At 42.6% G+C, this 14918-nt stretch overlaps 1 protein-coding gene across 8 annotated transcripts in view; it reads left to right on the top strand.

The window, feature by feature from the left end:
• Positions 1 to 3704: 3704 nt before the first annotated feature.
• The window catches only part of TC2N (tandem C2 domains, nuclear), a 44717-nt gene continuing 33503 nt past the window's right edge, over positions 3705 to 14918 (top strand). For 2 of the 8 annotated variants that reach the window (XM_053224850.1, XM_053224849.1), the window contains exon 1: positions 10060 to 10192. The gene's annotated coding sequence lies outside the window, so the exon portion shown is untranslated. Of the gene's footprint in view, positions 3838 to 4627; positions 6593 to 8441; positions 8538 to 8572; positions 10193 to 14918 lie in introns of those variants that run through there. The other 6 variants (XM_053224845.1, XM_053224848.1, XM_027066440.2 and 3 more) reach the window with 6 other exon arrangements.

Raw genomic sequence — 14918 nt, 5'->3', positions numbered from 1 at the left:
CAGTAGTGCAAATTTGGCAATTGAGGGAACAACAGTTGGTTCAGAAAGTCAAAAATATACCCCAAAATGGGTAGTGGAGGGGAGGCTGAAGGGGTAGGACTGGACTGAGTCATTCATCATTTATAAACTGCACTAAATGCAGGATGAATGAAAAGGGATTGGGACAGGGATGAGGTGATTTCTCTCTCAAATGAAAGAATATGAGTAGGAAAATCTAAGCAGCAATGTTATCCACACCAACCTGGTTATATTTTTCTCCTCAGATCTGCTTCAAAGAGTATAAGACATTAAACATTAACATTTAACATTAAAACTAAGCCAACAAAAGCCACTCAGAATGTTGCAAGAACCATCACTTTATGGGGAGAGTTTAAAACACAAGGGCACAGAGAAAGGTACACAGTATCCTTTATTCCTATCTTGCCTCTGGAACAGGAAGGAGGCCCATTTCGAGGAAAACAAAGGACACGGTTTCATTGTTTTCAAAGAACTATCTTTGTCAACAGAAGTGTTCTTTTAAGGACACCTTTTTAGATGGAAGGTGGAAGGAAAGAACATTTCAGGGAATGCTTTCTCTTGGGACTTTGGTATCAGCGAGGAGGTTGGTAAGATTGTTCAGGTAGGGACCCAAGGGCTCAGTCCAGTTAATAAGTATTACTAAGCATTCACTCATTCTTTTTTCCTTCAGCACATCTGAGCGACACTTTTATGCCCTGCATTATGATGTCAGTTGCTGCAGGAGAGTAAAGGATAGGTGAAGGTCCCTCGCCTTGAGAACTAACACGTGCAGCTAGAGGTTTCTAGCCAAGGATGTGCTCTATTGAAGGGTGTGAGATGTTAGAAAATAAATATCGGTCTCTTAGGAGTGCCTGGGTGGCTCAGTGGGTTGAGCATCTGACTTTGGCTCAGGTCATGATCTCGTGGTTCATGGTTCATGAGTTGGAGCCCCACATCGGGCTCTGTGCCAACACCTCAGAGCCTGGAGCCTGCTTCAGATTCTGTGTCTCCCTCTCTCTCTGCCCCTCCCCTGCTCGCACTCTGTCTCTCTCTCTTTCTCTTTCTCAAAAATAAAAAAAATATGTATCTATATCTATATCTATATCTATCTATAGACATATCTATCTATCTATCTATCTATCTATCTATCTATCTACCGTATTGGTCTCTGCCCCAGGTTCCTGGCTCAGGAAATCCTAAAATCCTTGTAAATTTCCAAGTAATAAGAGCACTAGGTGACTCTGTGTGGGCTCCTGGATGAGGAATGGTCACCAGAAAGACCATGATTAAAAACTTGCCAGAGGGGAAAGTGGCTGGAAGTGGGGCTAATACGTGATCATGCCTATGTGAGGAAGCCTCCATAAAATCCCAATAGTGCAGGGTTTGAAGCCCTTCCAGGTTGGCAAACACATCCACACTGGAAGGATGATGCACCCCAACTCCACGGGGACCCTTCCAGACCTTGCTCTATGTATCTCTCTTCATCTGGCTGTTCACCTGCATCCTTTATCATATCCTGTAATAAACTGGTAAAACTAAGCATTTCCCTGTGTTCTGTAAGCTGCTCTAACAAATTACTTGAACCCAAGGTGGGGGGCGGTTCATTGGAAACTTTGACCTATAGCTGGTTGGTCCGAAGCACAGGTGATAACCTGGCATGTGATGTGGGGGTGGGGTGGGGTGGGGGTGCCGGAAGACAGTCTTGTGGAATTGAACGCTTCACCTGTGGGATCTGATGCTCTCTCCAGGAAAGTGATGTCAGAATTGAGTTGAATTGTGGGACATGTATCTGATGTTGCAGAGAATTACTTGGTGTGGGGGGAAAACCTCCACATATTTAGTGACCAGAAATGTTGGAAATGAAATGTTTTATATGAGGAGTAAAGGAGATACACGGGCAAGAGATAATGCAGGAGGAAAGAACTGGGTTTTCCCCTACAACAGGTGGGAAACTGAGTTTTTCTAATACAAAGTGTCAGAGAAAATATACATATTCTCTCTCTCATTTGACCTATAAATAGAGCACATCATGTGTGTATATACACACGCACACATTTTATATAATATATATTTAAGAGCCTTGGAGTCTGAAGTCCAGAGTCGGTCTTGACTCTATACTCAGGCAACCACCATTTGTTTGACTCTCAATATTTTCAACTGTAAAACAAGGATAATAACAGTCACATTGTAATTGTGAGGGTCGAATGAGATGACTCATGTGAAAGCTTTGTGTAAACAGTACAGAACTTTGCAAACATTTGTAATAGAGAAATGATTGAAGGTGAATGTACGAGGACTTTTAAGCAGTGTTTATCAAAGTGTGTGAGTTGAAACACTAATTCCCCAGGATGGCAACAGGCATCTCTCAGAAAGAGAGTTGTGTGGTGTGTAAGGGAGGCGAAATTTTACTGCCACCCTTTTAGGGTTTCTGGCTGGGACTGAGAATTAAATTGGCATAGATGAACAGGAGTGAAGCATACAGCTCTTTCACATGGACACAGCAGCCCTTATGGGAGAATGAAGATCCAAAGAAGCAGTTAGAGATGAACATTATATACTAAGTTGAACAAAGGGTGCTAAATAATGGAAAAGGGGCTTGAGCTGGGGCAGACAATGGTGAAGGGACTAGGAAGATCAGGGTTAGTTTCACAAGGTTTGTGGGTATAGACTTCCTTTATCCTCTACTCCCTGGTGATAAGAATGTTTCTTGCCTCCCAGTATAGGGAAGACATCTTTCACTCCGGAGTTTCATCTTCCACTTTCAGGAAGAAAAAAGAGGGTCAGAGTGATCTTCTTGTATCTGCTGTTGTTCAAGTGCCTTTAACTTAAAAGAACCCTTATGTCAAAGTGGCATATTTTGGCCTACCATCCTTCAAGTCAAATAAAGTTGGGAACTACAGGATGATACAAAGCAAAACACAGTTCTTAAGCGTGTTAAGTGCCCGTGACTCTCAAGGAGGGTAATTATACTGTGTCTGTTTCCCAGATTAATTTGATCTTGGGATCTAGCCCCCCCTCCACCTGCACTCCAGCATCTGTAGGGCCTGGAGATGAGCAGAACCCACTTACCCCCTTTGGGACAGACTGCTCCTTGGGAAGAAAAGGCTGACCTTTACTTCAATTCGTACTTCCTCAGCCTTTCAAAAGCTGAGCCATTCATCAACAGGTAATCTAGGAATCCACTCAACAACTTTCCAGGAACTGGGCTGAGACTCCCACCGTGGGAGGCATAAAAGAAAAGGGCGAGCCCACTCCTTGCCAAGGTGCTAGAGTGGATTGTAGCATAATATGGGGGCCCGGGCACTGTAGTAGACACCTTCCAACAGACCTATTGCTAGCGAGGTGGTAGTAGCTGTGAAGCCACAAAAGTGAAGAGAAGCGGGCTGATCCTTAAAGAATTTAAAATTAGGGTGTAAAGTCAGGTGACGCTACAAGGCAGCTAAGAAAAGCTTCTTCCGTTTCCAAGGGTGCAGCCACACCTCTGGCAAGAAAGACTGCTCCTCCGTCCCCTCTACATAAAAGTTCATCAGGCCCCAAACGTTCCCTCTGTCCCTAGGTTAGTTTTTATCTCCCTTCTGACCCCTCCAGGCACTCCAAAGACCTCTCCGGAGGGGCCCAGGGCCGCGGCTGGGAGAGGCGGGGAGGGAGGGGCCGAGCGCGCAGACTCGCGCGCTCAGGTACCGGCCGGGCGGCCCCGCCCCGCCCGTCGGCGCGCACCTCTGGAGGGGCGGGGCGGACTTGGAGGGACCGGGGGCGGGGTCTCGGGGCGCGGCCGCACGAGGTGACCCCGGGCCCGGCTCCCGCGGGAGGCCACGGCGGAGCGCCCGCTGGCTGCAGGAGGTAACCGGCCTCGGCCGCGCGGCGCCGTCTCAGCGCGGCGTGGAGCGGGGGGCGCCCGGGAGCGGCGCGTGGAGACCCCGCGCGGGGCGGCCGGGCGGCACGTCTCGGGCGGGGAGGGGGCCTTGGGCTCAGGTGCGCCGTGGGGCCGCTCCCGGGCGCGCAGCGTGGCGCGGGCCTCGAGCGGCCGCTGTCGGGGGCCTCCGGGGGTGGGGGACGCGGTGTGAGAGCGGCCCCTGCCCCAGCCGCCCGGGGCTTGCGGATGTGTACGGTTTTTCGTCTCCTTTCACTCTTTAGAAACGTCGCCTTGCTTGGGGGCTGGGGGTGCGGGGGGGGGGGGCGGTTTCCCGAGTCTCTCGGGGACACCTGCTTTCCGGAGCCCTCGGGGAGGTCTGAGGTCCCCGGACAGCCGAGCTCACCGTGGCCTGGGCGGGGAGGGGCTCAGTGACTCGGGGGTGGGGGGCGAGGCCAGGCCCCTGCCCTGCCCGGGTCCGCTCACTGGGACGCCCGGACGGGAGGGAAGGGTCCCCGGCCCGCACCCTGCACCCCGCTCTCTGCCCGGTACAGGTGGCCTCTGGGCAAAGAGGGAAGCGAACTTCCTTTGCCTGGAGAGTCCGGTAAGAACACATTAGCGGAGTGTCTTTAATCTGTGACGTTTCTGAAACTTGTAGAAGCAGAGAAGGGGTATTAAAATGTCACTTCCCTATGGTTTTTGCAAAACAGGAATTATACACCCAGCTTGATTTTAGATTTGGCTTCTGTCCCTTACAGTTTTTCTTCTTCTTCTTTGCTGTGGTTTCCTTTAAATAAAGGAAAGTAGGATGGCTGATTTGTGGGGTATATTGCACACAGGTAGGCGTCCAGGGATAGGCAAGATAGTTGCCAAGCCAAAAACACCGATTCCTTTAGAATACTAAAAAATACAGCATGTAAAAGGATTGCGTTGGTTTTTAGAATATTACTAATCTTCTCACTCCAGGTAGGCATGTAGTAGAATTTTGTCTTCTGATTAATACTGCAAAAAGTAGCCTGGAAAATACGAAGAGTTAACAACAACACCGTCTATTTACTAATTTGATATTTTGGTATGTAACTTCATTGTGGTGAAAACTGCTTCTTCTGGAAGGACATGTTAATATTGCTTGCCTTTGAGAGCTGGGATTGGAGGAGATTTGCCTTTTATCTCTTGTGTTTTGTAGTTTTGGTTACTATGAGTTACCTTCATAACTGGAGGAAAGTCTTTATAAAAATTTGTGTTTCTTTAAACCCTTCAAGAAAAATATTTCAAAAGTATCTCTTGTATTTTATTGGCTCCACTTGAATTATAATTGTATTCACGCATAAAGCTAACAGACTGAGAGATTAATTCAGGCTGAGAGAAAAGCAGTGAGATTCTTGGAGACCATCTGGCAGACCTGTCTAGTATTGGGATTTTCTGAAGTCAGGATAAGAGTTGTAAATGTTGGAAGCATCATGGATTTGTGTAGTTAGTCCCGTGAGAGTGGAAGAAATCTTCCAGTAAGAACAAGAAAAGAAGACCAAGCATGGGAAACCAACATTGAAGTGCTGTATAGAGACAGCCATGGAGAGTGAGGAGGAGAATTCAGGAAAGAAGGAGGAAAATCTAGCAGATAATGGTGCTTAGAAGCCGGGAGAGGAAAGAGTTTTAATCAGGAGGGAAATCTATCTCAGTCAAATGAGTCAGAAGGATATAGAAGATAGGCGCTGATTAAATGTCTCTTGGCTTTGGTAGTCAGGATAGGAGGAGGTCATTGACCTCAGCAAACACAATATAAGTAAAATGATAATGATAGAAGCCAAATATGAATGAATTTGAGGAGTAAATAGAGAATGAAGAAATAAAGATAAGGAGTGTAGAGTCCTTATTTTGAGAGACAAAGATTAGAAGAAGTTACAGGGTGGTAGAGGGGAGTTTATGGTCCGTTTGGAAAGAATATAAGGACAGTCGAATACCTTTATGTTAAAGTGCATCTCACAGCATTGTTCCCCTCTTGTGGTTAAGTAGCAGAAGCTGAGAGCAAGTAGCTGAGCAGACTGAATAGAACTATTGTGAGAAAGATTTTCATCATCCCTCATTCAAATGATCGCGATCTTAGTGGTATTTTGGTCTCTTGGGGTCTGGTGTTATCTGTGTTAAAGTCACACTTTCACAAACTGTGTTGGATTGTATTTCACCTGAGTTCCAGTACTGTGATACTCCCAGCTTGCATTAAAGTCATGTGATTCCTCTTATATATTTCAGTGATTCTTCTAAATCTCTTATGTGGAAATCAGACGTCTTTACTAAATCGGAATCCATGAGGCATGTACCAAGGGCTTTGCTTCAGTTATTACCATGCATTCAAGGGAAAATGCCCTTAACGTGAAAATTTCTTTACAATGAGTGTCACTTCAGTCATCATTGAAGTTTAATTTTTTTCATTGCCGTTCAGACAAGTAGTTTTATGTATATTTACCTGGGGAATATGCAAATAATCGCTACAATGGAAAAGGCCAATAACCAAATGTTGCAAAGGATATGGAGCACCTGGAACGCTCATTCTCTGCTGATGGAAGTGTAAATTGGTAAAGCATTTTGGAAAACCTGTCAGTGTCAAGTGAAGTGTGACATATGCATAAAGTGTGTTCAAACCTGACAAAATCCTAGAAAATGCAAAGTAGCCTAAAGTAACAGACAACAGAGGATGGGTGCAAAGGAAAAGGACTGGAAAGGGGTGTGAGGAAACTTTTGGGAATGGTGAGTGTGTTCACTTTCTTTTTTTTTTGTTTATTTATTTTGAGAGAGAGAATGGAGATGGGGGTGGGGAGAAGGGCAGAAAGAGAGAATCCCAAGCAGGCCCCGCACAGGGCTCGATCTCCTGAACAGTGAGATCATGACCTGAGCCGAAATCAAGAGTTGGGTGCTTAACCGACTGAGCCACCCAGGCACCCCTTCATTTTCTTGGTTGTAAAGATGCTTTCACCAGTGTATACATATGTTTGACTCATGTAATTATACATGCCTGGGTGGCTCAGTCGGTTGAGCTTCCGACTTCGGCTCAGGTCATGATCTCACGGTCTGTGAGTTTGAGCCCCGAGTCGGGCTCTGTGCTGACAGATCAGAGCCTGGAGCCTGCTTTGGATTCTGTGTCTCCCTCTCTCTCTGCCCCAACCCCTCTCGTGCTCTGTCTCTCTCTGTCAAAAGTAAATAAACATAATAAAAACCTTTTTAAATGTGTATAATTTACTGTAAGTACCTCAATAAAGCTGTAAAAAAATAAATAAAAATAGTGGAAGATGGGGTGCCTGGGTGGCTCAGTCGGTTAAGCATCCAACTTCGGCTCAGATCATGATCTCGCGATTTGTGGGTTGGAGCCCCGCATCCGGCTCTGTGCTGACATCTCAGAGCCTGGAGCCTGCTTCAGATTCTGTCTCTCTCTTTCTGCCCCTCCCCTGCTTGTGCTCTGTGTCTCTCTCAAAAATAAATAAACATTTAAAAAAATTTTTAAATAGTAGAAAAAGATATGCTAAATATATTTTTTCTTTTAAATACTGTAGTTATCTCAGGGTGATGGGATTATTGATAATTTTTATTTTCTTCATATAGTTTTCTGTAATTTTCATGTTTTCAACCACAGCCATGCATTTACTTAATTTTTAAATGAGAAATTATTTCATATGTACAAAATAGTACTTTTCACACAGCTATAGATTTAGAGAATACAAATAAAATAAATGCCCCTGTACTCCTATCATGCTTTAGAAATAATACTTATTGGGGCACCTGGCTGGCTCAGTCAGTTTGGTGTCTGACTCTGGCTCAGGTCATGATCTCACAGTCCATGAGTTCGAGCCCCACATCGGGCTCTGTGCTAACAGCTCAGAGCCTGGACCCTGCTTTGGATTCTCTGTCTCCTCTCTCTGCCCCTTCCCCACTCACACTCTGTCTCTGTCTCTGTCTCTGTCTCTCAAAAATAAACATGAAAAAAAATTTAAAAGAAACAACACTTATGAATATTTTCAAAGCCCTGACTGTGTCTCTCTCTTTCCATGCTGCTACTTTTTTTTGGTATATTATATTTATGAGATTCATTGATGTTGCTATGTTACAGTTCATGTACTTTTTATTGCTCTATATCATTCCATTGTATGACTTTACTGCTGTTTATCCGTTTTCCTGTTAATGGATATTTAGGGACATTTTCCATTTTCTTTTTTTTTTTTTTTTTAATTTAATTTTCACTCTTTGCCACTAAGAGCTGTTTTGTTATGGCCATTCTAACGCATGTCTCTTTGCCCAGAAGTAGAGTTGTGGATCTTCAGTTTTGCTAGAACATACTGAATTTTTCTTTTTCTTGAGAGAGAATGTCAGTGTGAGTGAGGGAGGGGCAGAGAGAGAGAGAGGGAGAGAGAGAGGGACTCCCAAGCAGGCTCTACTCTGGCAGTGTGGTCTATCTGCACTGCCAGACCCGGGGATCTGTCTCACAAATGGTGAGTTCATGACCTGAGCTGAAACCAAGAGTCAGACGTTTAACCGACTGAGCCACCCAGGTGCCCCCATACTGAATTGTTTTGCAAAGTGGTTATACCAGTTTATACTTCCACAGGCAGTGTGTTCAATGTTCACTTTGTTCCCTTCCTCAACATTTGAGACGTTTGTACAACATTTGTAATGATCTGAATTGTTTCTTTTCGACAATCTGGTGGGTGAGAAATGGTCCTCCATTGAAGGTTGAATTTTACATTTCCTTAATTACTGATGGTGTCAGATGTTCCACAATTCTGTTATGTCTATGTCTTTTGCCTATTTTTTTGACTTAAAAAAATCTCCTTCTAGAAGTTGTATTTATTTATTTATGGTACTGAGTCTTATTGGTTATGCATGTGGGAAATATCTTCTCCCCAGCAAGTGGCTTGTCTTTTACTTTATATGGTTTTTGATAGATGTATTCCATAGTTTAGAGTACTTGAGTGTTTCAGACTTTGTCTTTATGGTGTATGCTTTTGGCATCTTTTTGTTTTTAAGCTTTGGCTTTTTTTTTTTAATGTTTATTTGTTTATTTTGAGAGAGAGAAAGTGTGTGTGCGCCTGTGAGTGGGAGAGAGGCAGAGAGACAGTGAGCGAGCGAGCGAGAGAGAATATCCCAGGCAGGCTCTACACTCAGTGCAAAGCCCCAAGCAGGGCTCAATCTCACGACTTTGAGATCATGACCTGAGCCGAAATCCAGAGTCAGACACTTAACCAACTGAGTCACCCAGGTGCCCCTTGGCATCTTGCTTAACACATTTTTCTCTTCCTTGAGGTTAGAAAGATGTAGTCTTATATTTTCTTCTGAAAGCTTTAAAATAGTATTGCCTTTTGTATTTACGTCTTTAATCCATATGTGATTGGTTTTTGTGTCATATGAAGTGGGGGTCCAGTTCCATTTTATTTTCCAGACGGGTAATCAGTTTTTCCTAGCATCATTTATTGAACACTCTGGTTTTCCTCCTACAGATCTATACGCATCATATGCCAAGTTTCCATATATGTGTGCATATGTTTTTGGGCTAATCTTTCTTTGGTCTCTTTGTGTATTCTTGCTGCAATCATATTTACTTTAATTGTGTAAAGAGCCTTGATACCTAAGAGAAGGAGTCACCTACTTACAATTCTTTTAAAACTAGACTCCCCCTCAAATTAATTTTTTTTCTAAAGTAAACTTTCAATGGAATATATTTTAAATCTTAAATATCTACTGTAATCAGCTGAAGTCACAAGGAATACTGAAGCTACTTTAATGTAGACTATATCAGGCTTTTTGTTTTTGCAGATCCTGTCCTAACTCATTAGAGTTCATTCTAACTTGAAAAGTAAATAGAGAATTTTCATTTTGGGAATATAGTTAAGATTTGGAAAATCTTTCACACTGAAAATAGCTAAGAATGCTGTAGTGCAATTTTTAAAAAAGGTACTTACGAATTAATATGCCAAAATCAAAGAGAAAGCTGAAAATCAGAGACTAAAGGAGCCCTTAATTCTTATTTGCTCTGAGTGCATTTGCTAAACTGGGGAGACTTGATTAGACTTGATTAAGAATTTGGTGGATTTGCAGGACAGGAGGCGTAGTTAGAAGTCAGCCTAGGGCTCGTTCAAGATAAGCTAACAGGAGACTCTCTGCCTCTAGTTCTGGAAATCCCAAAGGTCTGTGGCCTCAAGGACTAAAACTCACTCTACCTCTTTTAGGGAACCACAAGGACAGTTGCCTTGACGCCAAGTAAAACAGGAGAAGAAAACGTGTCCTTGGAAAGTTGTAACCATGGATGGTGGTAGAGAGGTGGTTCACATCACCTTGGTGGTCCCCCCAAAATTCCAAGATGTAATTTTTTTAATATCTTATTTTTCTTTAGATACAATTCACATACCATAAAATTCACCCTTTTGAAGTGTACACTTCAGTGGTTTTTCATATATTCACAAAGTTGTACAACCGTCATCACTAATTCTAGACCATTTTTTCCCCCGGAAAGAAACCTGTACCCATTAGCAGTCACTTCTCATTTCCCCCTTTTCCCCCAATCTCTGGAAATCACTAATGTGCTTTCTATTTCTATGGATTTGCTTATTCTGGGAATTTCATGTAAATGAAATTATACAATACGTGGCCTTTTGTGTCTTGCCTTTTTCACTTAGCGTGTTTTCAAGATTTATCTGTTTGGTAACATGAATCTGTACTTGATTCGTTTTATTTTTTTTTATTATTTATTTATTTATTAAAAAAATTTTTTTTTAATGTTTATTTATTTTTGAGACAGAGAGAGACAGAGCATGAACGGGGGAGGGTCAGAGAGAGGAAGACACAGAATCTGAAACAGGCTCCAGGCTCTGAGCTGTCAGCACAGAGCCCGACGCGGGGCTCGAACTCACGGACCGCGAGATCATGACCTGGGCCAAAGTCGGCCGCTTAACCGACTGAGCCACCCAGGCGCCCCAGTACTCGATTCGTTTTAATGGCTGAATAAGATTCTACCATATTTTGTTTTTGTATTTCTGTTTGTTAGTTGATGGACATTTGGGTTGTATCCGCTTTTTGGCTATTATGAATAATGCTGCCGTGAGCATTTGTGTACAATTTTTGTATGGAAATATAGTTTTCATTCTCATAGCTGTTACCTACGGAGTGGAATTCTTGGGTCATATGGTAATTCCATGGAGGAACTCCCGAACCATTTCCCAAAGCAGCCGCACTAGTTTTTATTCTCACCAATAATCTTTGAGGGTTCCGGTTTCTCTAGATCTTTGTCAACACTTGTTTTTGTCTGTCTTTTTGGTTATAGCCGTCCTCAATGTATGTGGATTGGTATCTCGTGGCTTTGATTTGCATTTCCCATTACTGCTGATGTTAAACACCTTTTCATGTTGTTTATTGGTCATTTATCTGTCATATTTCTTTAGAGAGTCTATTCACATCCATTGCCCATTTTTAAATTGGGTTATATGTCAATGTATGAATTTAAAATAATATGGTAAACAAATGCAGATATTCTCTGTGGCAATGTATTTTTATCTTTGTCTCTAAAAAGTTCTGCGAATAAAGTTTCAAAGTCACTGAATAATTTGTCAAAGATAACCAAGTGCACAGGAAATAAGACAGCCTGAACAAGAGTCAGCAGAAACAACAGATAATAAGAAGTAAACTTACAAAAGCTTACATATTGGAATTACTACTTATGGATTATTAAAATAACTAGGATGGGCTCAGGGCACCTGGGTGGCTCAATCAGTTAAGCATCCGACTCCTGATTTTTCACTCAGGTCATGATCTCAGTCATGGGATCAAGCCCCGCGTCAGGCTTTATGCTGGTAGCACGGAGCCTGCTTGGGATTCTTTCTCTCCCTCTGCCCCTCTATCCCGCTTGCCCTCTCTCTCAAAAAACAAACGAACAAAACTATGATAGGCTATATTTAATGAAGTAAAATACAAGTCCTTCCTTTTTTCCAGCTGCTTTTGAAATTTCCTCTTTATCAACTGGCTTTGAGCCATGTTATTGTGATGTGTCTTGGCATAGTTTCCTTCATACTTTCTATGCTTAGTGTTTGTTGAGGTTCTTAGATCTGTGGTTGGTAGTTATCAAATGTGAAAATTTTGGGTATTATTTCTTCAAATATTTTTTCTGCCTCCCCCCATCTCCTTCATGGATTTCAATTACACATTTATTAGGCTGCTGGAAATTATCTCATGGGTCACAGATGTTCTTTTTATTTTGTCTTTGTTCTTTTTTCTCTTTGTTTCATTTTGGGTAGTTTCTGTACCTGTGCCTTTAAGTTCTTTAATCTTTTCTTTTGCAATATCTCATCTGCTATTAATCCCATCCAGTGTATCTTCTACCTCAGATACTATAATTTTCATTTTTAGAAGTTGCATCTTTTTTGTATCTATCATGTGACTTCTTAACTTTTTGAACATACAGTGTCAGAAATGTTTTAAAGTCTAACTGTCCATGTATTTCTGTGTGGTTCCAGTTGGTTGATTTTTCTCAGTGTTTTTTTTTGTTTTTTTTTTTTTCCTTTTTGCATGTTTGGTCATTTTTTTATTGGATGCCAGATATTGTGAATTTTACCTTGTGTGCTGGATGTTTTTAGATTTTTAGAAGTATTTTTTGCTTTGGGACATATTTGTTTATTTTGAAAGAGAGAGAAAACCAGTGGGGGTAGGACAGGAAGAGAGGGGGACAGAGGATCTGAAGCAGGCTCTGTGCTGACAGCAGATGCAGGGCTCGAACTCATGAACCATGAGATCATGACATGAGCTAAAGTCCTCAGGTGTTTAGCCAGCTGAGCCACCCAGGTACCCCAGGACATAGTTTTTTTTGAAAATGGTTTGATCCTTTTGAGTCTTGCTTTTTAAATTTGTTGGTTGGAAAGCAGACTAGCATTTAGTTAGGGCTATTTATTACCCCACGGAGGCAAGACCCTTCTAAGTATTCTACCCAATGTCCTGTGAATTATGAGGTTATCCCAGTTTGGTTGGTGGGAACAGACATGAGTCCTGACCTTGGCGAGAGATGGTATGGTTTTTGTAATCTTTTCTGGTGGTCTTTGCCCAGTCTTGTGCGATTTGCTTGTGTGCATGCTCTGAGCAGTGCCCTGCTGAATCCTGGGGGGTAGGGGGAGGCTTTGCTGAGGTCTGTGGTTGTCTCTGTGTGTACCTCTCTACTCTCCAGTAGTCTGTCATGCAAACTCTATCTGCGTTCTTTTTCTTTTTAAGTTTTTATTTACTTTTGAGAGAGAGAGAGAGAGAGAGAGAGGGAATGAACACATGAACTGGGGAGGGGTAGAGAGAGATGGAAAGAGAGAATCCCAAGCAGGCTCCATGCTATCCACGCAGAGCCCAATGCAGAGCTTGATCTCATGAATCATGAGATCGTGACCTCAGCCGAAAGCAAGAGTCAGAAGCTTAACTGACTGAGCCACCCAGGTGCCCCATCTATCTGCCTTATTCATATTCACATAAAGTTGTTTTCTTTTCTGCATCCCTCCCCCATAGTCCCCAGTTCATTTTGGATGACTCAAGGCCATCAACTTTGAGGACCTTTGAGAAGCAGTAATGGTTTTTAACCAGTCCTCCCACATTCCTTTCATGATTAATGTAAAGTATTTGCAGGCTGGCTGGGGGTTAGAAATGTGGTTTGATGAGTTCATTAGGAGTTTTTATATGAGGTAGTTATACTTTGTTCCCTTGTTGATCAACTATATATTTGCTGAGTTCCTCCTATGTTCCCAGTATCATATAAGGTGCTGAGTGATAAGTAGAAAGTAAGTATAATATTGTTTCTGAAAAGTTTATATTTTAGAAGGGGAGAGAGAACAAGTATTATAAATGTCAAGAAAATATATATACATATATATATATTTTAAGTTCACTGGATGTTTAGAAATGAGAGAATTCAGTATGACCTGAGTGGTCAAGGAATATATCCTTTAAACTAGGGCTAGGGGCACCTGGGTGGCTCAGTTGGTTAAGCGTCTGACTTCAGCTCAGGTCATGATCTCCCAGCTTGTGGGTTCGAGCTCCGCATTGGGCTCTGTGCTGACAGCTCAGAGCCTGGATCCTGCTTTGGATTCTCTGTCTCCCCGCCTCTCTCTGCCCCTCCCCCACTCATACTCTGTCCCTTTCTCTCTCTCTCTCATAAATAAACGTTAAAATGTTTGTTTTTTTTTAACTAGGGCTAAAAAAGGGATTTTGAAAATGTATCAATTTTTAAAACAAATCAGTTACAAGATATAATGGAAGAAAAGATGCCTTTGCTGATAGCCAAACAGATCTTAAAGGCATACACTTAACAAGAAAAGTTCTACATTTATATGAGAAAAACTACAAAAACTCTTCAAAATACAAACACAGGGCACCTGGGTGGCTCAGTCAGTTAAGCGTCCATCTTCGGCTCAGGTCACGATCTCACAGTCCGTGAGTTCGAGCCCCGCGTCGGGCTCTGTGCTGACAGCTCAGAGCCTTTAGCCCGTTTCAGATTCTGTGTCTCCCTCTCTCTCTCCCCCTCCCCTGTTCATGCTCTGTCTCTCTCTGTCTCAAAAAAATAAATAAACGTTAAAAAAAAAAAAATTCCAAAATACAAACACAGACTAGAACAAATGTTCTGGGTAGGCATGCACAACATCTTAAGAATGTCAGTTTTTTATCTAAAATCATTTATAAATATAACAGAATCCCAACAAAAGTACCATTAGATTTTTCCTCCTGGGGCTGGACAGATTATAAAGTTCATTAGTAAGAACAGACAAGCAAGGAAAGCTGGGAAAACCTTGAAATTAAAGAGCAGTAAGGTTGAGGGGGCCTGCCCTGCTGCATATGAGAGCATATTACTGTAGGCCATTATCATTTTATTTATTTTTTATTAATTTTTTAATGTTTATTTTTGAGAGGGGGGAGGGGCAGAGAGAGAGAGGAAGACACAGAATCTGAAGCAGGCTCCGGGCTCTGAGCTGTTGGGCACAGAGCCCGACACTGGGCTCAAACTCATGGACCATGAGATCATGAGGTGAGCTGAAGTTGGACATTTAACCACCTGAGCCACCCAGGTGCTCCT

This window comes from Acinonyx jubatus, chromosome B3 (assembly GCF_027475565.1).
Source record: "Acinonyx jubatus isolate Ajub_Pintada_27869175 chromosome B3, VMU_Ajub_asm_v1.0, whole genome shotgun sequence".
NCBI lineage: Eukaryota > Metazoa > Chordata > Mammalia > Carnivora > Felidae > Acinonyx > Acinonyx jubatus.
Note: the sequence above shows the minus strand (reverse complement) of the source record. Positions and strands in the feature narration are given on the sequence as shown.